At 36.4% G+C, this 21,601-nt stretch overlaps 1 protein-coding gene across 3 annotated transcripts in view; it reads right to left on the bottom strand.

Moving 5' to 3' along the window:
* sntg1 (syntrophin, gamma 1) overlaps positions 1–21,601 on the bottom strand; it is a 169,979-nt gene that overhangs the window by 111,486 nt on the left and 36,892 nt on the right. For 2 of the 3 annotated variants that reach the window (XM_073941012.1, XM_002666692.8), the window contains exon 2: positions 13,428–13,582. The gene's annotated coding sequence lies outside the window, so the exon portion shown is untranslated. The remainder of the gene's footprint in view (positions 1–13,427; positions 13,583–21,601) is intronic. The other variant, XM_068217249.2, reaches the window with a different exon arrangement.

The following is a 21,601-nucleotide window of genomic DNA, read 5'->3' on the forward strand; positions in this document are numbered from 1 at the left end:
GGGGGGCTAATAATTCTGATCTCAACTTTATATATTACTGGGGATTCTTTTATTACCTACCAAAAGAACAAAACTAAAATGTCCTTTTCACAGTACGATAATGCAAATCCGGGAATGTTTCTGATAGTGATAAAAAAATAAAAATAAAAAAATTTTAGCTGCACAAAATAACAAAATGAAAACCATCCTGTGGAATCACTTCTGCTCTTCCATCTCTCTGAGCGGCTCATTTAATCAGAACAATCGTTTAATTTGCACCGTCTGAAACCACTCGGTGGAACAAATATAGAGGGATTACTGGCTGTTTTATTAATATTCCACGTGCAAGGACAGTCCATTCTTTTTTCCTCTGAGACGCCTCAATGTTAAAATACCTTCTTTAAGTGTCTCCTGCCATAAGACACAGAGATATATTGCAAAGCATCTACGTTTAAAATACCCCATAATGTTATGAACCTATATAAAAATGCAAAGTGTACAAAAAAATGTATTTAAAGTGTCCTGAGAAGTAATTTCTGCTGTTCAGTCTCCTTAGCAGAGACTGAAGTAGCGGAGAACATTTATTCAGAACATTATAGCAGTGGCGCAGTAGGTAGTGCTGTCGCCTCACAGCTAGAAGGTCGCTGGGTCGCTGGTTCGAGCCTCGGCTCAGTTGGCGTTTCTGTATGGAGTTTGCATGTTCTCCCTGCGTTCGCGTGGGTTTCCTCGGGGTGCTCCGGTTTCCCCCACAGTCCAAAGACATGCGGTACAGGTGAATTGGGTAGGCTAAATTGTCCGTAGTGTATGAGTGTGTGTGTTAATGTGTGTGTGGACGTTTCCCAGAGATGGGTTGTGGCTGGAAGGGCATCCGCTGCGTAAAAACTTGCTGGATAAGTTGGCGGTTCATTCCGCTGTGGCGACCCCGGATTAATAAAGGGACTAAGCCGACAAGAAAATGAATGAAACTACTCAACGAGACAAATGCAGGGATTACTGACTGCTTTATCAATATTTTATGCAAAAAAAAATGTTTTATGGCAATCATTGACTATAAAATGTATTAATAAACCAATGAAATGTGTTTTACATACTCTTTAAAAACACAGAACATATAATTTTTTAATTAATTAAAATGAAAATAATTGAAATTAAAAATAAAATTTTATTAACTAATAAAAATAAGTGAAAAAAAATAAATCATTTTAGCACTCTAATAAAGCCTCAACAATTAAACAAAATGTTTAAGTCATATTTAAAACAAAAATAATAATAATAATAATAATAATAATAATAAAAATAATAATAATAATAAAATAAAAGTGGAATAGAGAAATATAAAGATAATACATTCATTCATTCATTCATTCATTTTCTTTTCGGCTTAGTCCCTTTAATAATCTGGGGTCGCCACAGTGGAATGAACATCCAGTATATGTTTAAGCCAGCGGATGACCTTGTAGCCGTAACCCATCACTAGGAAACATCCATACCCACTCCTTCTTCTCACACATACACTATGGACAATTCACCTATAGCGCATGTGTTTGGACTAATGGGGAAAACGGAGCACTCAGAGGAAACCCACACAAACATAGGGAGAAGATGCAAACTCCACACAGAAATGCCAACTGACCCAGCCGAGGCTCAAACCAGCGACCTTTTTGCTGTGAGTTGATCGTGCTACCCACCATGCCACTGTGATGACTAAAGATAATACATTTAAATAAAATTCTAATGTGGTGCTTCAAAAACATATATACACAAAATTTCAACTATATTTTTACGGATATCTTGGTTTTTCTACTTTATTAAAAAAAAAATAATAATATATTTCCCAAACTAATTACGGTGTACTAAATTTTGCATAATAACCTTTGATTTTTTTTTGTCAAATTAGTTTTAGTTTTGGCTTTGGTACGGACTAATCTACACTGAAAAAAATGATGTCTGCAAACTTGTTGCAAATAATTTCATTCATTCATTCATTCATTTTCTTGTCGGCTTAGTCCGTTTATTAATCTGGTGTCGCCACAGCGGATTGAACCGCCAACTCATCCAGTAAGTTTTTACGCAGCGGATGCCCTTCCAGCCGCAACCCATCTCTGGGATTCATTCACACACACACTCATACACACACTCATACACTAAGGACAATTTAGCCTAAAGGGAGAACATACAAACTCCACACAGAAACGCCAACTGAGCCGAGGTTTGAACCAGTGACCTTCTTGCTGTGAGGCGACAGCACTACCTACTGCGCCACAGCCTCGTCCCTGCAAACAATTTATATGTGTTAAATTTAAACAAACAAATTAAATTTAGTAATGTTCAACTCAATTTGTTTGTTTAAATTCAACCTAAATAAATAGTTTATAACCACTTAACTTAAGACAATTGTTTAAATCCGAGAAATCATCTCTGAACAATTTTTTTTCTGTGTATACCTACGATAGCTACTATGTTTTAGAAAGTATGTATTTAAAACAGAGATCTTTAAGAAGTGCTCTCCTTTATGTTGGGCACTGTGTGTATATATTTCTTTCAAATTTTATTTTATCCTAAATCCCCTTTAAAAAAGAGCATTCAGGGATTTGAATGATTTATTTTGATTTAATTGTGATTCTCTGGCAAAAAAACATTTTAATTCGAGCTAAAAAAGTTATGTAAAACATGTATAAAATTCTGTGTGGAGTTTGCATATTCTTCCCATGTTGGCGTGGTGCTCCGGTTTTCCCGATAGTCCAAACATATGCGCTTTAGGTGAATTGGATGAACTAAATTGGCCGTAGCGTATGAGTGTGTGTGAATGTGAGAGAGTGTGTGGGTGCTGGGTAAGGGCTTGAAGGGTATCCACTGTGTAAAACATATAATGGTTAAGTTGGCGGTTCATTCAGCTGTGGTGACCCCTGATAAAAAAGGGACTAAGCCAAAGATAAATGAATGATTAAATATCTACAAATTCTAAACTCTTTAACTTTACAAATAAAGTATTTAAACAGGCCTGAGTGAGGAATCACTTCTGCTTTTCCATCTCAAGTTATAATCACAACCAGCAGAGCACATTTAATCAAAGCAATCACATAATTTGCACAGTCTGAAAGCACTCAGTGGGACAAATATGGCAATCATTGGCTGCTTTTGTTGCACAAAAAGTATTCTTCTCCCCAATGATCTCTCCCTAAAAAGCCATTAAAGTAATTCGTGATTCTATACTCTCAGAATTAAAATTACACTTAATATAAAATCTGCACATTTCCTCACATTAAAATAATGGAAATGTGGGCCTATTATAATCATTTTATTTTTGCTTCTTCAATATTCCATACACAAATGTAGGGCTCTATTTTAACAATCTAGGTGCAAAGTCTAAAGCCCACGGCACAAAAGCATAAAGGGCATGCAGTGGCGGATTTAGGCATGTATGGGCAATATTGTGTGGGTCTTGCTGTGGGGGTGGCAGAGGGAGATGGGGAGAAAAAAAATGAGCCCCAGTAAAAGCTTTGAGAAACCATTTACTCTATGTACGTATATTGATTTAGAGTGTTAATCCCAGAATAAAGACATTAGGGGCCATTCACATTTAGCATAATTTGCATGCGCAAGCTTGTTACTCTCTATGTGCAACCAAAACAACGCTGGTGAATTCAAACTGACACATGCACACAGTGGCACCTGCAGCCATACAGCTGTACGCACTGTGCGTACCTGCCATAAGAGGGCGGGAATTAATGCAGCTTTTTTATTTATTTATTTATTTATTTATTTATTTATTTATTTATTTATTTATTTATTTATTTATTTATTTATTTATTCATTTATTTATTTATTCATTTATTTATTTATTAGTTTATTTATTTATTTATTTATTTGTTAGTTTGTTTATTTGTTTATTCATTCATTTATTTATTTATTTATTAGTTTATTTATTTATTTATTTATTTGTTAGTTTATTCATTTATTTATTTATTTATTAGTTTATTCATTTATTTATTTGTTTATTCATTTATTAATTTGTTTATTAGTTTATTCATTTATTTATTAGTTTATTCATTTATTTATTTATTTATTTATGACATAATTTTAATTGATTATTAAACAGTATACACAACAATATATTGACAAAGCAAAAAAGAATGAAACTAAATAAAGGTGTGCGTTAGTGTGTTTTAAAGTGTGTATGTACTTGCATGTTGGGAGATGGGTAAAGAAATCTATTGGCTTTAGTTTTGCTAGCGGTTTCAGATAGCTTTTGTTTAAAACAAGGTTCAAAATGAGTAAACGCTCTTTAAAACAGACAAACTTAAATGAGACATTTGCCAAAAGGCCTAAAACTAATGAGACAAATACTGATCCCCCACACAGAGTAGATTCCGCAGTCTCATCAACACCTGAGCCAGAGAAACTGTCTTTTTAATCAGACAGATCAGATCCAGCTGCTGTGCAACCTCTTCGCATGGAACCGCTACTATTTAAGGTGTTTTAAACAATTAAACAATCTGACAGCCTGGCATAAATAAGCAGACATCTACATTCTCACAACGAGTTTCTGAGTTTTCACACCCTTCCAAGCGAGTTTGTTCTTCAGAGGTAATGTTGGAACATGTTTAGTGCTGTTGCGAATAGCTACTTTTTAAACACCTGTCCTGCTCATTCAAATAATTTGATTAAATGAATGAAATTGTAATTGACTGGTGCAACATGGAAAACATAGGCTTCACTGAAACTGAACTTCGCTTTAATTTAATTTAGGCTAGATCTTAATGTTATTTGATAATCCAGTTTTTGATTCGGCATTGTTGAAGCATAGCGGATTTGTTTTGAAGTACTTCACCTCAAATGTTATTCGTTCTTCTATTTTATCTAGAAAATAACTGATCAAGAAAAATATTTAAACGAAGAGACAAACCATATACGAAATTGGTTTTAAAAATATATTTTTTCCAAGAAAAATATACAAATTATATTTTTGTTTTCAGCCCGTCTACTACTCAGCTGTGCGGGTGGATGATTTCTGTGGAAAGTAAGGATTTAATTAATTCTTCACTAATTGTATTGTATCACAATCTTCTGTCATATATTTGCACATTTTTTAATATGTCATCATTTTAAAGATTACGTCTTGAGCGTCTGATTTTTCCTTGGTGCTGATGTGCTTTTAATAAATTTCGATTTCAGCAAAACATTAAAAACTAAAAAGGAAATGAATTATGTTGTGATGAATGCCCTTAAATAATGTAGCTTTTGACAGTAAGCATCAGTGTTTATCTACATGATTGGAGGAAGGGGGCGGCGGGGCTGGATTTGTGCGTACCTTGGAATAAAATCCTGCAGATGCCCCTGCATGCACGCACAAAACGATTGCCGCGCGCCTCACATGCTGCTCTGTTCCCGGTGTGAATCCTGGTTGTTAAAATACATGGATCTATGTGCTGTGAAATCAGAGTAACTGGTGTAACTTTTATGCAGAAGTGACGACAAGCAGCGAGTATTGTCGACAAAACTAAAGTTTATATGATGGTGATCTTATTTTGACTAAGCATGGCTATGAAGCAGAAAAGAGGGATAACGAGTCAGTGAGGAAGACTTTCTCGCCCATGAGTCGGTTCAATGACAACAGATAATTCCATAAAACATATGTATTTTTTTGTATTCTATAGAATTGTGAATAATATTCATGCAAAAGATTTCTTAAGTGATCTTAGCATATTACTCCACTTGTCTTTCTTTACATTGCTTTTCAGTTACATTTAAGTTTGATTTCCGTTCTTTATTTAGAATAATAATTGTATATTAATAATAATTTTGAACAGTATATTGACCAGTATTTGGTTGCGGCTGGAAGGACATCTGTATGGTGTGGTCCGCCCAGGGTGCCAATTTAAACTAGAACCGCCACTGAGGGCATGTCCGAATCCACTTTCGCTATATTAAGGATGGAAAAATTTGTTCCGCACCCCAGTGCATGGTCTAACAGGGTTGTGCTCATTCTTTTAATGAGTTATGGATTTGTTTTGAGCATAACGTGCATTAAACCAATCAGAGTCTCATCTCCCATTCTCTTTAAGAGTCAGTTGTGCACGCCATGGTGCATTTGCTATTTACATGGCAGACTTTGTAAGTGAAAAAACTGAACGCTTCACTAGTGAGAAAACAGTTAAACAGAGCATCTGCAGCATGAGGATAAAGAACTAGCCTCCATCATTCGGCCTGAGCACCCGGAGGAAACCCACACAAACAAGAGGAGAACATGCAAACTTCACACAGAGATGCCAAATGGCCCAGTCAAGGCTCGAACCAGAGACCTTCTTGACGTGAGGGCAATTAAAACTTATTTAAATTTAATTTAACTTTTTATATCCACATGCAAGGAATGTCCATCTGTTAGTTCTCACTTTAATCAGCATTTTGCTCCTTTAAAACACTTAAAAACTAAAATTGCCAGAGCATCCCTTTGTTTAAGTGTCACTGGCCACTTAGAATATCGGTAAGAGCTTCAATTTCAATTCCCCATTACACCTCAAAAATTGACAAAAGCCGTCTCCGCGCTGACCCTTGTCTTCACATGAAGTGCACTTAAGCGGGAACTGCAATCTGAGTCTCATAAGGGAGCGGCGACGGTGAGCACCTCTTGAGTGCCATCTGTCAAAATGAGCTCCGTGTCCCCTTTAAAAAAAAAACCTCCCAGCAGAAGAATCGCTCTGAATTTCCACCACGGATCGATTCCAGCGCTGAACGTGCAGGCGGAATACACAAGGCCTTCAGACGGTGGCTTCATGAATAATTCATCAGGGAGCGCTCACTAATAAACATCTCTATGAGGTCTGCAGGTCTCTCCATCCACAGCTTCCTTCATACGAGCCCCCGGAAAAGCCAATAAGTTTAACGTGTGGCTAATGAAATCGCTCTCATCGTCATCTATCAAAAGGAAGAATACACGCAGAAGGACGCTCGATAGTTTATTAGCATGGGGAAGATTTAAAAAATATTCCATTATGTTTTTATTGATTTGATATAGGAGCTTGAATCCGCTTTCACAGTGGCCTAAAGCAGTCATTGAGGAACCGTTTGGCTATAGAGGATAATAAATGTCACAAAGCATGATGTAAAGCACAACACAACAAATTAGTTTTAAAAATTGGCTTTCTACGCGAATGGGGAACTTTTCACACCCAAACAAAGCCATATTAAAACATATTTGTGTCATAATTTCTCCCTGCATTCTTCTTGCTATGAGGCATTAAAACGTTTTTATTTTTATTTCGCAATTCATATGTTTATTGGAGTTTTGGTTTGATTTTTTTTAACTTTGAAAAAATTTATTATCATTATTTTAAAATATAAAAAAAAAAACTTAAAAGTCATTTAAAAATATTACTTTCTATAATTCATTTCTATTATGGTTTTATTGAGCTGATGAAGCTTGAATTCACTTTACGAGTGGCCTAAAGCAGTCATTGAGGAACTGTTTGGCTATAGAAGCTAACAAGTGTCATAAACCAGGATGAAAGGCAAAACAAAACAAAAAAAAAGTTTATTTTTGAATTAGGAACTTTTTGCAGCCAAATTCCATATAAAAACACATTACCATGTATATTGTGTCATGTTTTCACGTTCATTCTTATTGCTTAATGCGTTCAGACATTTTTTATTTGTATCCGTCATGATCACCAATGATCTAACCCTTATAGATCAATGGAGAACATTTATTATCACCTGACCTACAATCCTTTTACCATATGGACTACAAATCCTGTCATGCACCACACTTACAAAACGGTTCCGGTTCACCGTTAATTACACACACACAGCTGGGAGCTGATCAAAGACTGATTAAACAGACTATATACACTGCTCACAGTCACACACACTTTGTGTAGTCTTGTTTTGTCCAGCAAACATAAAGTATTTTCTTGTTTGTCTTGCCATGTTTTGATCCTCGTCGTTTTTTTGTTTTGAATCTTTTCCGTCTAGCCTGACCATTTGCATGTATTTTGACTACAGTCTTCGGATTATCTTTATGCTACAGTTTGCCCCGGTATTTGACCATTGCCTGCATGACTTCTCTTTAAATAAACATGCACATGGATCCTCAACTCCACTGTCCAGTGTACACAGTTACAGTACAAAATTGTTTTATTTGAATATTAGGAACTTTTTGCATCCAAATTCCATATAAAACACATTTATACGTTTATTGTGTGTCAATTTCTGGTACATTCTTATTGCTTTAATGTAATCAGATATTTTTATTTGTATCTTGCCATTGTTATTATGTTTATTATTGATTCTGGTTTGATTTTTTACCTATCAAAGGAAAATGCCTGAATGTTTATTTAGAATTTTAAAATGCCAATTATTTTTTTGAAGTTTATTAAAAATATCATTGTCTATTATTCAGTTCTGTAATGATTTTATTAAGCTAATGAAGCTCGGATCTGTTTTCACAGTGGCCTAAAGCAGTCATTGAGAAACTGTTTAGCTATAGAGGATAATAAATGTCACAAACTATGATCAAAGGCACAACACAATAATTTTATAATTTTTAAAAAATTGGTTTCTATATGAATGGGGAACTTTTTTCATCTAAGCAAAGCCATAAAAGTACATATTTGTAATAATCTTTCCCTATATTCTTCTTGCTGTGATGCATTCAGATGTTATTATTACGTTTATTGTTTTTTTTTTTTTAGAAAATTATTTAAATGCAGAATTTTGAAATAAAATAACATTTAATAATATTTAATACATTTTTTTATTTAATAATAATATTATTCTGTAATTGAACTTTACTTTTTAAATTATTTTTAGGAACTGTTTGCACTCAAAAATAGCCATATAAAACACATTTATGCTTATTATGTACCATAATTGATACATTATTATTGCTCTTAATGCATTCAGATATTTTTATTTGTATTTTGCAAGTTTGATTCTGTTATTTAAAAAAATTTTTTGCTTATCAAAGATAATTACTTAAATTTAAAATTTTAAAATAACAATGAATTTTTTAAGTTATTTGAAAATATAATTTTCCATATCAGTTCTATTAAAATTGTATTGATCTAATGAAGCTTAAATTAATGTGCCAGAAATTATTGTAGTTCATGTTTTTAATCCATTCATTAATTCATTTTCGCTCAGCTTAGTCCCTTATTTATCAGGAGTCCCCACAGCAGAATGAACCGCCAACTATTACAGCATATGTTTTACGCAACGGATGCCCTTCCAGCAGCAGCCAACCAAGTACTGGGAAATACCCCTATCCACTCATTCACACACACACAATCATACCCTACGGCCAATTTAGTTCATCCAATTCACCTACAGCGCATGTCTTTACACAGTGAGGGAAACCGGAGCACATGGAGGAAACCCAAGCCGAAGAAATGCCAACTGGCCCAGCCGGGGCTTGAATCAGTGACCTTCTTGCTGTGAGGCGACAGTGCTAACCCCTGAGCCACCATGCCACTCTTATATTTTTAATCCAATATAATAAAAATATATATACTAGTCTACACACATTACAATAATAGAAGTGTGGAGCTACTGTATTCTTATAAAGACTGTACAAAATAATAGGTTCACACTTCTTATTTTATAAAAATAATTATCATGCATTACTGCTACAGTGCTGGCTAATTTAAACTGAACATCATGTGGTGCTCTGTCAAATCAATACTAAGGTCATTCCTATACATTCAGGGCTCATTAAACCGCTTTTCCAGTGGCTTAGGAGCAAAAATAGAAATGCGGTTGGACATTCTTCACCCTGACAACATAATCTACTATGTGTTGTTTCTGTGCTTTGTTTTTTTTCTCACTCAGTATCATGCCTGGCATTCAGATTGTACACAGTTTCACACTGACTCACTCGCTTTGCCGTTCTGTGAAAAGGAGATGTGATTTGCATGTTAACAGGCCAGTGCAGTATGCTGCTTTTTTTTTCATCTACAATATTATTTTAATACAGGCACCTCATCGGTTGGGCGTCTCGGAAGAGTTCTTTGAGCCTTCAGGGAGATTCATCACAGACAGAGGTTTTATTAGTGCAAGAAAAAGTATATGTAAGGGCCTGTTTGCATTTAGTATGACAAAGCGTTTTTGTCACAATATGCATAACATGGGTTTAGGCCTGTCTTAATATTTATTTTTTGTTGTGCAATATATTGCACCAAAATATATTGCGATAAACGTTATTATTGTCATTTTAAGACCATTTTATGCCACTCATTATATAACACCAGAATGACAATATAATATCATCACAATGCAAGTACACTCTTCCAAAGAGATTCTTAAAAATATTAAACTTACAGTCATTTTAGCAATTTAATAATTAGGCATTGGAATCAGAGGGCTCTATTTTAATGATCTAGACACAAAGTCTAAGGGTGCTTTCACACCTGTGAATCGATTCAGTTGTTCCGAAACAGAGATTACAATTGTTACATTGTTGCTCTTTGCTCTTGGAGCGGTTCGCTTTCACACTGCAAAGTTTCTAATCGGACCAAATGAGCTAAAACAAGTCACGTGTGAGTAAACTCTCCTCACATTGGTCAGAGTGTCAGGGTTTATTTTGCAGCGTCCCGCTAAGCTGTCAGGAGAGGTGGTGGTTTGGTGGTGATTGACAGGGTGCGTGCGCGCGACGTGTCTGAGGAGAGACGCGGTGGGGAGGGGTGAGAAGGGTGCGCGACGATGCCTATTTGAGGACCTGGAGGGAGACGCGAGATTACCGGGAGATCATCACTCGTTTGCGGGCATCCGGAGACTTGCGAAACTTCCCACCCCACTCACAATTCTCTCTTCATATAGCCGTATGCCTATTACATATCCATAAAACACAGTGATACAACCGCGCTCGGATCGGATTGCTTTCTCACTACAATCGAACCGCTCCAGGGTTCGTTTCAATCGAGCCGAGATCACCTCATTCAAGCGATCTCGGAGCGATTACTTTGGCGCGGAACAGAGCGCGATTGCCCTGTTCACATATGCCAAACGAACCGCGCTAACTGGGCAAACGAGATACGTTCCGAAACAAAAGTGTAGGTGTGAAAGCACCCTAAAGCGCATTGCGCAAAAGCATTAAGGGCGTGTCTGAATCCACTTTTGCTATTTTAAGGACAGTAAAAAATTAAAATAAAATAAATAAATAAATTCGCTCTGCACCGCAGCGCATGGTCTAACAGGGTTGTGCTTATTCTCTTAATGAGTTATGGGTGTGTTTTGAGAATAACCTGCATTAAACCAATCAGAGTCTCATCTCTCAATCACTTTAAGAGTCAGTTGTGTCACGCCATGGTGCATTTGCTATTTACATGGCGGACTTTTTAAGTGGAAAAACTGAGCGCTTCACTAGTTAGAAAACAGTTAAACAGAGCATCTGCAGCGCGAGGATAAAGAACGAGCCTCCATCATTCAGCCTCTTTGCTTTATTTTTACTCTTTACTTCTTTACGTTCATGGAGTAAGGAAATGGTGGAAACTCACTACTCTGAAGACATCCAACATATTTAATTTTGTTTAAGCGCAAAGATTTGTTTCAAAACTATTTCTAAAATCAGTATTAATTTGCAGCAAATGAATAAATGAACAATAATAACGAAGTGTGCATGGTCAAAAAACTGAGCTATATTTATTGCATCACCAAAAATGATCATGCCCATGTGTTGTGCGATAAGTCTATTCATTCATTTTCTTTTTGGCTTAGTCTCTTTATTAATCTGTGGTCGCCACAGCGTAATGAACCGCCAACTTATTCAGCATATGTTTTACCCAGCGGATGCCCTTCCAGCAGCAACCCATCACTGTGAAACACCCATACACACTTATTCACACACATACACTAAGGACAATTTAGCTTACCCAATTTACCTGTAGCGCATATCTTTGGACTTATGGGTGAAACCGGAGCACCCCGAGGAAACCCATGTGAACATGGGGAGAACATGCAAACTCCACACCAAAATGTCAACTGACCCAGCCGAGGCTCGAACCAGCGACAGTCTTGCTGTGAGGCAAATGTGCTACCCACCGCGCCACCCTGATATAAATAAGTGTGACTAAACATACTACAAATTTATTTTAAACATCATGTTTACTCGCATATATTTCTTAAAAAATAACCAATAAAATAAAATCATTACAAACCTGTATGACGTCTCAAAGTGAATCCAAACACAAAATCTAAGATAACACTTTGGCTGTGTCCGAAACCGCATACTTCAATACTATATAGTACACTAAAATCAGTATGCGAGCTGAGTAGTATGTACGAATTCATAGAATTCGAAAGTCAATATGCGAGAAGTACTCAGATGACTTACTGTTGAGATTCTGAAGTTATCCCATTATGCCCCGCAAGAGAATTAATGAATGGTAGTAAAGTGATGCAACTGACGCAGGTAGGTCACGTGACCATGACAAAATGGCGGATGTAGTACGTCCGAATTCTATTCATGCTTTTCAAATTCATACTTAAATGTACTTTTTCTAACGGCTGAGTAGTACGTTTAAATTCAAATGCAGTACCTACTACTGACACATTTTAAGACACAATCCATGATATTAACTACAGGTTTATTACCTGCCTATTATTAAGATATTACCTGTTTATTAGCAGCTATAAAATATGATCTCATTCCAAATCCCTAACCTAAACCCAACTACTACTTTACTAACTATTAACAACAAGCAAATTAGTAGTTAATTGAGCGAATAATCTTAGTTAACAGTTTGTAAACAGTGTAAATTGTCACTTAAAATAAAGTGTTACCCAAAAATGCTGTTCTTTTCCACTCAACAAATGTTTATAGGCCCTGTCAGACTTCAATAAGGACAAAAAGCCCCATAAAACTACCACAAAGCAGCAACAGTCACACTCAAAAATGGGAAGATGGAAACTCAGAGTGTTTTTAGAAAGACACAAGGGTAAGTAAAGGATGACAGAATGTTTGTTTTTCGATGAACTATTGCTGTAACCCTTGTGTGTTGTTGGGAATGTTTTCATCCACTCTGGAGGTATTTTAAGGCTTAATTTGGTCACAACTTTCTTTGTGTTTCAGCAAATGGAATGATTTTTGGTGATAAATCTTATTTTGACATATTTTAGCAAAATGCTTTGGAATATTTAAAAAACTCTGCAAATTGACTACCCTTTCATTATGTTGGGGGTTATTTTTGCCCCATTGACTTCCATTATAATGAAAATATAAATAACAGATTTTACCTCTTCCCAGCAGGGAACACCACCAACAATCAATAATGCATGATTATAAGCTGTCATGGCTTTGCAATCAAAAAACGTCATTATAATGGAAGTCAATGGGGCAAAAAGGGCCATGAACATAACGAAAGGGATATTCAATTTGAACAGTACACAAGGGTTAAGATCACCAACTCAGCAAATGATTCGATTTGTCAAGCTGCAGCTGGGTATTTTAGGTTTACCTCCAGGGAAAGATCTTCAGCACAGCACGCACAGAGGTCAAGCCATGAGGAAGGAGGCTGGGGAGGCTTGATCAGGCCTGATGTTTTCTTCTTGCTCCTTACTTTACTCCAGTGTGGGGTTTTGGCCCTAGGGCCCAGCCTGAGTCCCGAAGCTGCTGGAGAAAAAAACACACACAAAGATTTAGTAAAGTACAACCAGTCAATTAGTGTTTTTTGTCTTACATGTGTTTTTTTGAATTAGTATGCGGACGACGTGCTGTGCTTTTCGCAGTTAGGACGGTAAAAGCTTCTGTAAAAAGTTGCCTTTTTAATTCCATCTCCTGCTGCCGCAGAGTAAAGGAGTGTTTCACTTTTAAAATGCTGTGTGAAGTTATAAACAAGAAAACTCAAGGCCTATGCACTCTGTTGCTCTCCAAATTTCCCTTTAAAGGGCTCATATTGAGCGCTTTCATTTTTCTTATTATTTCGTTATGTAGGTCAGTGCTGAGTTACTTTTAAAAGTAATATTTTTCCACTTGAGTCACTTTTTTAAAAAGTAACTAAATATTAGGGGTGCGATGAGGTGCTTACTCCAGGAGACAAGACATTGGGTTTACGAGAACAAGATGAGATTTTTATACTATTTTTGAAATCCTTAATGATATAATATCTGAATGTAAAATCAAAATGCAAAACAATTTAGGTGCTTTTTTTAAATCAACTTGTCATGAATGTTATTTACTTCTATTTTAATGAATTATGTCTTAAAGAACATGCAAACACAGCACAATATTCAGCTATAAACTCTACTCACTGGACAAACTCTAAGCTACTGGATGCGAGTATGAACTGATAGGAGAGAGCTGCTTTAACGGAAGTTGCTATCCATTGATAGCCGAATGAAAAGAAAACTTCAGATGATGATGACTATGATGACGGGTGTGTGTCTCCAGGAGTCCTGTGCCAGGAGTTACATGTCTGTACAGCACTTCAATTATGCGACTAAAATACTAATGTTTCAGATCTTAATTCGACTTATGTTTATGATGATTATGACTTTAAGCATATCTAAAGAGCGAATACATCTCATGGTTTATATGTGTAGCTGCAGTTGTAGCAACCTTTGCTTTTGGATGCAGCAACCAGGGTTGCAGTTTACAGGTACTATGGTAGTATCGCTACCAAAATACTGGTGGTGCCACTGTAGTTTGTAAACGGTAGTATCGTCATTAACGGTCTACCTACAATAGATAATGTTGGATGTGGAAAAGTCACTAAAATTCTCACATGCTTCAGCAACAATAGACCGTTTTAATTTTATAGTCTGTGGAGCCCTTCAAGGTTTCAAGTTTTTTGACGTTTCAAACACACATTTAAATTGGTTAATTTCTGTTCCTCTCAATATGATTTAGTAACAACAACAATCGTGGCAATCTCTTAAAAACAATGACTCACAAAGAGTAATTTTCAATTACTTTGGATTGTACCCTGAGAAGACAAAAAAAAACAAAAAAAACAATAGATAAAAAAAACCCAAATAGCAACAGGAAAAATTAAAACTATTTTTGACCACTTCATGTAGCCTAATTTTGTTGGAAAAATGCTATTTTTAAAACAAATTACATTTGGTATAATTTTTATCTTTATATTAATGTATTTTCTGTTGGTCGGATCATTCGTTCGTTCATTTTCTTGTCGGCTTAGTCCATTTATTAATCCGGGGTCGCCACAGCGGAATGAACCGCCAACTTATCCAGCCTCCAGCCGCAACCCAGTACTGGAAAACACCCATACACTCTCACATTCACACACACGCTCATACACTAAGGCCAATTTAGTTTATTCAATTCACCTATAGTGCATGTGTTTGGACTGTGGGGGAAACCAGAACATACAAACTCCACACAGAAATGCCAACTGGCCCAGCCAGGACTCGAACCAGTGACCTTCTTTTTGTTAGGCGACAGTTTCAGTTTCAGTTTCCTTTATTTATGTCATTCAAATCATCACAATAGAATTGTAATGCAGAACGAAATTACGTTGCAACAGACCCAACAAGAACATAAAAAACATCACTATAAAAACACTATAAAATCCTAACAAGATAAATAAGCTTTTATAATTCCATAAAATATAAAAAATATAATTATATAAGATATAACCCATTTTTAAAAATCTCTGAAGAGAATAACTTAATACTTAAATACCTATTTCACCATGTGTTGTAATATTAACAATTTATGCTAGTTTAACAAATTTATTTATTATTTAACACTAGCTTTCAACAATGCTTAAGAAATGGTATTATTTAAAAGTCTTATAATGACAGGATAAAAATCTCGAAACCGCACTGATTTGCTCCTCAGACTTCTGTAACGCCTGCCTGATGGCATGAGTGAGAGCAGGCTATGACCAGGGTGGGTTGGATCCCCTAAAATGTTATTTGCCCTAGACAGACAATGGCGTTGGTAAAGTTCCTCGATAGATGTCATTTTGACTCCAACAGACCTTTCAGCTGACTTTATGATCCTCTTAATGGTGTTCTTATCAGACACACTGCTATTCTCATACCAAAGGGAGATGCCATTTGTAAGAACACTCTCAACAGCTCCTCTGTAAAAAGTTGTGAGGATTGATTGGCTGAGATGTGCTCTTTTCAACCTTCTCAGAAAGTGCAGTCGCTGGTGCGCTTTCTTCGCAAGACAAGTGGTATGGAGAGACCAAGTCAGGTTATTTGTAACATGGACCCCCAGGAATTTTATCTGCTGAACAGTCTCCACAGCAGTGTTATTAATATATACAGGGGAATAAGTGGGGCGTTTCTTCCTGAAGTCGATCACCAACTCCTTAGTTTTATCAACATTCAGCACTAAATTACAGTGCCCTTTAATGACAGTGCTAACCACTGAGCCACCATGTCGCCCTCCCTTAGTTATTGTTAAGTTTATTTAAATTTAGATTTAACCTGCTATGCATGTGGCACTTTTACTTTGAAAACAGTTTAAACTCATATCAGGATGCAAAATGCAGGATATACAGATTAAGTGAGATTTCCCCTAAAACAAGCAAACTAATCTGCCAATGCGGTAAGCAAAAAAAAGAAAAATCAAAATGAAAAACTAGATTATTTTGCGCATCCCACAGGCAGATTAATTTGCCTGTTTTAAGGAAAAAAATGACTTAATTTTGGCATATTATTTCTTAAAACATGACATTAATTTTGCTTGTCAAGAAAATGCTTCTTGACTTCAAGTAAATTGTTTTTGCAGTAAGGCTATATGACAAATCTACAACAGAACATACATTCGTCCATCTTCCTTTGCCTTAGTCACTTATTCTTCAGGGGTTGCCCACAGTGCCACAGTGCCACCAACTATTCCGGCATGTGTTTTACAAAGCAAACACCCTTCCAGCACAAGCCCGGGACTGAAAAAACACCCATACACACTCACATTCACACATATACACTCATACACTACTGCCAATTTTGTTTACCCAATTCACCTATAGTGGCTGGGATGAGAATCAACACCTCCAAGTCCGAGGCCATGGTGCTTCAAAGGATAAAGGTGGTTTGTCATCTCCAGGTTGGAGGAAAGTCCTTACCCCAGGTGGAGGAGTTTAGGTATCTCTGGGTTTTGTTCATGAGTAAGGGAAGGATAGAACATGAGATTGACAGGTTTATCGGTGCAGCAGCAGTAATGCGGTCGATGTACTGGTCCGATGTGCTAAAGAAGGGGCTGAGCCGAAAGGCAAAGCTTTCGATTTACAATCAATCTACGTTTCTACTCTCAATTATGGTCATAGGCATTGGGTCAAAAGGACAAGATCTCGGATAAAAATGCCCAAAATGCTTCTTTCAAGGGGTGGCAGGGTGCACTCAAATGGATAGGGTGAGGAGCTCTGACACTCGGGAGGAGCTCAGAGTAGAGTCGCTGCTCCTCCACATTGAGTGAACTCAGCTGAGGTGGCTCTGGCATCTGTTTCGGATGCCTCCTGGATGCCTACCTAGGGAGGTGTTCCAGGCATGTCCCACCAGGAGGAGGCCTCAAGGAAGACCCAGGACACATTGGAGGGACTATGTCTCTTGGCTGGCCTGGGAACGCCTCGGGATCACCCTGGAGGAACTGGAGGAAGTGTCTGGGGAGAGGGAAGTCTGGGGCTCTCTCCTAAGACTGCTGCCTCCGTGACCCAGCCTCGGAAAAGAGGCTGAAAATAAATGAATGAATGAATGAATGAATGAATGGACCTATGGCTCATGTCATTGTACTGTGGGGAACAGCTGAAGAGAAAAATCAAGGTGTTCAATAGTCCAGTCAAAGTCCTGACCTCATCCCGACTGAAATGCAGAAAAACTCCTCCAGAATGATCCGAGAGACTGAGGAGCTCATCCAGAAAATGAGGACTTTAGGTTATTATAGTTAAAAGTGGATCTACAGGATCTGAATCATAGGCTGTCCTCAGTTTCTCACCCACGGCTTTTCTGTCTTGGCTTTATTTTTTGGTTAAATATTAATAACACAGCGTGAAAGGACATGTGAAGTTGTTCATCTGAGGTTTTATCTTCCCAATTTTAAGACCTGCCAAAGCACCATTTCTTTTATTATGTCCTGATATGGAAAACGATCAAATTCAATAGGGTGTCCTAACGTTTTCACAGTACTGCACATCAGCATGCGGAATGTTTGCATTGTGTCATCCAAATGTCTATGGGAAGAAAAAAGGTGCATAATTGCATGTGTGTAAATGTGGTCTGCATAATTCATAAACGCACATTTATTATGCATAATACAGCCTGGTATTCAAACATAAAGGCTGAATGTAACTTTTTTTCTGACAATAGTAAGGTTTCAAATGCTAATAAACTTAACAAACTGTTAATGGCCTTATTAACTCTCAAAGCAATCTTTAACCCCAGAAAATAAAAGTTCTGCAGTCATTTATTCCCCTTACGTAGTTTCTTTCTTTCATAAAACACTTAATGAGTTTAACAATGTTTCATTGCATGTGAAGTACATCATAAGTTCTTTAAAGCCATTTGATACCTTTATGTGAGAGAAATTTTGAGCTGTTAACTAAAATTCCCGCTGGACAGCAATAATGGCCATTGACTTTCATTGTATAGTAAAGTACAATGAATTTCTGCCATTAAAAACTCATTTTATGTTCCAAGGAAGATGGATATTGAAAAGACGTGAGGGCGAAATATGGTGAACGCTTCATTATTCAGCTGAAGTATTTTTTTATAGAGGAGAGAGTGCATTGGATCTAATTATTTTGTAACACGCTAGTCTAGCCAGAATGGTCTGTTAATTTCAATCAATTCACAAGTATCAATTTCAAATCAATATGTTGATAAACACACAAGTGTAAACAAGGGATGTGTGTGAGCAAAAATCTGTGAATACAATACAAAATGTTAATAGTCTTTATTATTTTTTATAGTTTTTTTATATGATGTATAACTACGTAACTGTGTTATATACTATGTATAGTACACTGTCAGAAAAAAAGGTACAGTTAGGGTACAATTTTGTTCCTAGAGGGAACTAAATATTTAATTGTACCTTTAAAGGTCCCAAATTGGGCTATAAAGGTACAAACGTTCAGATTTAGGTTTGAAAGCCTTGAAAGGTAGATTTTTGTACCTTTTATAGCACATTTGGGTACAAAATTGTACCATAAAGGAGCAATTTGGCACCTTTAAAGATACAATTATTTGCTTCCCTATAGGAACAAAATTGTACCCTCAGCTCATGATATGCTCAAGACACTATAACACTAGTTTAAATGTATTAATACTAAACATTAATTCTAAATTACACAATTTAAAAATATAAAGTTATTAAATTGATTGAATTAAGCAGTTAAATAATTTTATTTTTTAAATGGATTCAAGTTAAATTTTTGCTCAAAAACTATTTAGAATTGAATGTATAATTGAATGTAATTTTACTAATTAAAATGGTAAATACTGGTCTTTGCTAATTAATTGTTTAAGACCCTAAGTGGGATGTAGAATAAGGACCATGCAGAGTGGCAAAATCCTTCAGGTGGTCTCTTTAAGACTTTGGCTTGTTGAGACATTGGTAGTGTTTGTTACTGAGGCGGTCAATAATGCTGCAGTTAACACAGAACTTTGCATGATTTTTAAAGAAAAGTCTGTTTTGGAATCCACACTTTACAGGTAAATATGAATTAATGATTTATTGTCCATCTCATTTTTACACGTGAAGCTGTATTCTGTTGATTTTGTCTGACTTTCGCCAAGGATTAAAATGCCTGGGTCAGTCACCTGAAAATGCTATATAATATAATAAGGTTCATTTTTGTACCTTCAGTGTCTACAATTTTGTTCCTTGGGGGTACAGAATTGTCCCTTAAATGTTACAAAAGTAGAAGGTCCAATTTTGTACCTCTAAATAGAGGTACAAAATTGTACCCTTTAGGTTACCACCCCAGTGACGGGTCACTTGTACCCTAAAAGATATAATTTTGTACCTTTTTTCTGAGTGTATAGTCTAGCTTTTTTCCTATCCCAGTGTTGTGTTCGTATATATGCTTACGTTTGTTTATTTATTTAACATCGATTTGTTTCATTTATGTCCACATACACTATCTGACAAAAGTCTTGTCTATCCAAGTTTTAGGAACAACAAATAATAACTTGACTTCTAGTTGGTCATTTGGTATCAGAAGTGGCTTATTTGAAAGGCAAAAGCCTCTAGATTACACTTATTTCACCACAATAAAATATGATCATGCCTTGATTTTTAATGATTTGATTAGGATAGTAAGGTCTGACTTTGCTTAGACAAAAGTCCTGTCAGATAACAGAAATAATGTCCAGTATAGAATATGAAGTCATGCTGCAGATGAAACAGAATGAATATTGTGTATGACTCCCATGAGCTTGGAGGACTGCATCCACACATCTCTGCAATGACTCAAATAACATATTAATAAAGTCATCTGGAATGGCAAAGAAAGCGTTCTTGCAGGACTCCCAGAGTTCATCAAGAGTGTTAAGTTTCACCTTCAATCTTACCCCAGACATGCTCAATAACGTTCATCTCTGGTGACTGGGCTGGCCAATCCTGAAACACCTTGACCTTCTTTGCTTTCAGGAACTTTGTGGAGGCTGAAGTATGAGGAGGAGCGCTATCCTGCTAAAGAATTTGCCCTCTCCTGTGGTTTGTAATGTAATGGACAGCACAAATGTCTTGATACCTCAGGCTGTTGATGTTGTCATCCACTCTGCAGATCTCTCGCACACCCCCATACTGAATGTAACTCCAAACCATGATATTTCCTTCACCAAACTTGACTGTTTTCAGTAAGAATATTGGGTCCATGCGGGTTCCAAAAGGTCTTCTGCAGTATCTGTGATGATTGTGATGCAGCTCAACAGATGATTCATGGGAAAAAAAAATCGACCTTCTGCCAATTTTCCAAATGATCAACAAGAAGTCAAGTTATTTTTTGTTGCTCTTGCAACTGGGATCAACGACAAGGCTTTTGTCAGGTAGTGAATATGGCAACAAAGCTCAATAAATCTTGACCTGACTTACTAAATAAAGTATGCCAAAAACATTACTGAAACTTACATCAGATTACATCCGATATTACATAAATTTGTATATAAATATAATGAAAATTTACTCCCCCTTACCCTTGAGTAGTTCCAAACCTTTATGAGTTTCTTTCTTCTACTGAACACTAACGAAGGTTTTTTTTTTAAATAGTTGAAAACCTGAAACCATTGACTACTATTAAAGTCAATGGTTACAGGTTTCCTACTGTCTTCAAATATAATTTTCGGTGTTCAACAAAACCAAAAAAAGCCAAAGAGGTTTAGTTAGATTGAGTAAATGATGACATAATACATTTTTTTTATGTTTTTGTGTGAACTATCTCTTAAAATTGAACATAATATACCTAATTTTCTAAGGGTCTTCCTCTGAGACTGAACAAATACCAAAAAAACATCACTGATGTCTAGCGAATGCGTCAATCCCCCAGCTGTTATGGTTTTATCTTTTCTTCGGGACTTTGAAAGGAAATATTGAATCCTGGTAATTGCATTTAGTGGGCATCATCGAGAGCAAAACAATCTAAAGCAATTTGCATCTCTTCCATTGTGAGCCTGGTCGTTTTTCCTCCCTCGTTCCCTGAGAGACAGATTTTGAAGACAC

This window comes from Danio rerio, chromosome 24 (assembly GCF_049306965.1).
Source record: "Danio rerio strain Tuebingen ecotype United States chromosome 24, GRCz12tu, whole genome shotgun sequence".
NCBI classification, from domain to species: Eukaryota; Metazoa; Chordata; class Actinopteri; order Cypriniformes; family Danionidae; genus Danio; species Danio rerio.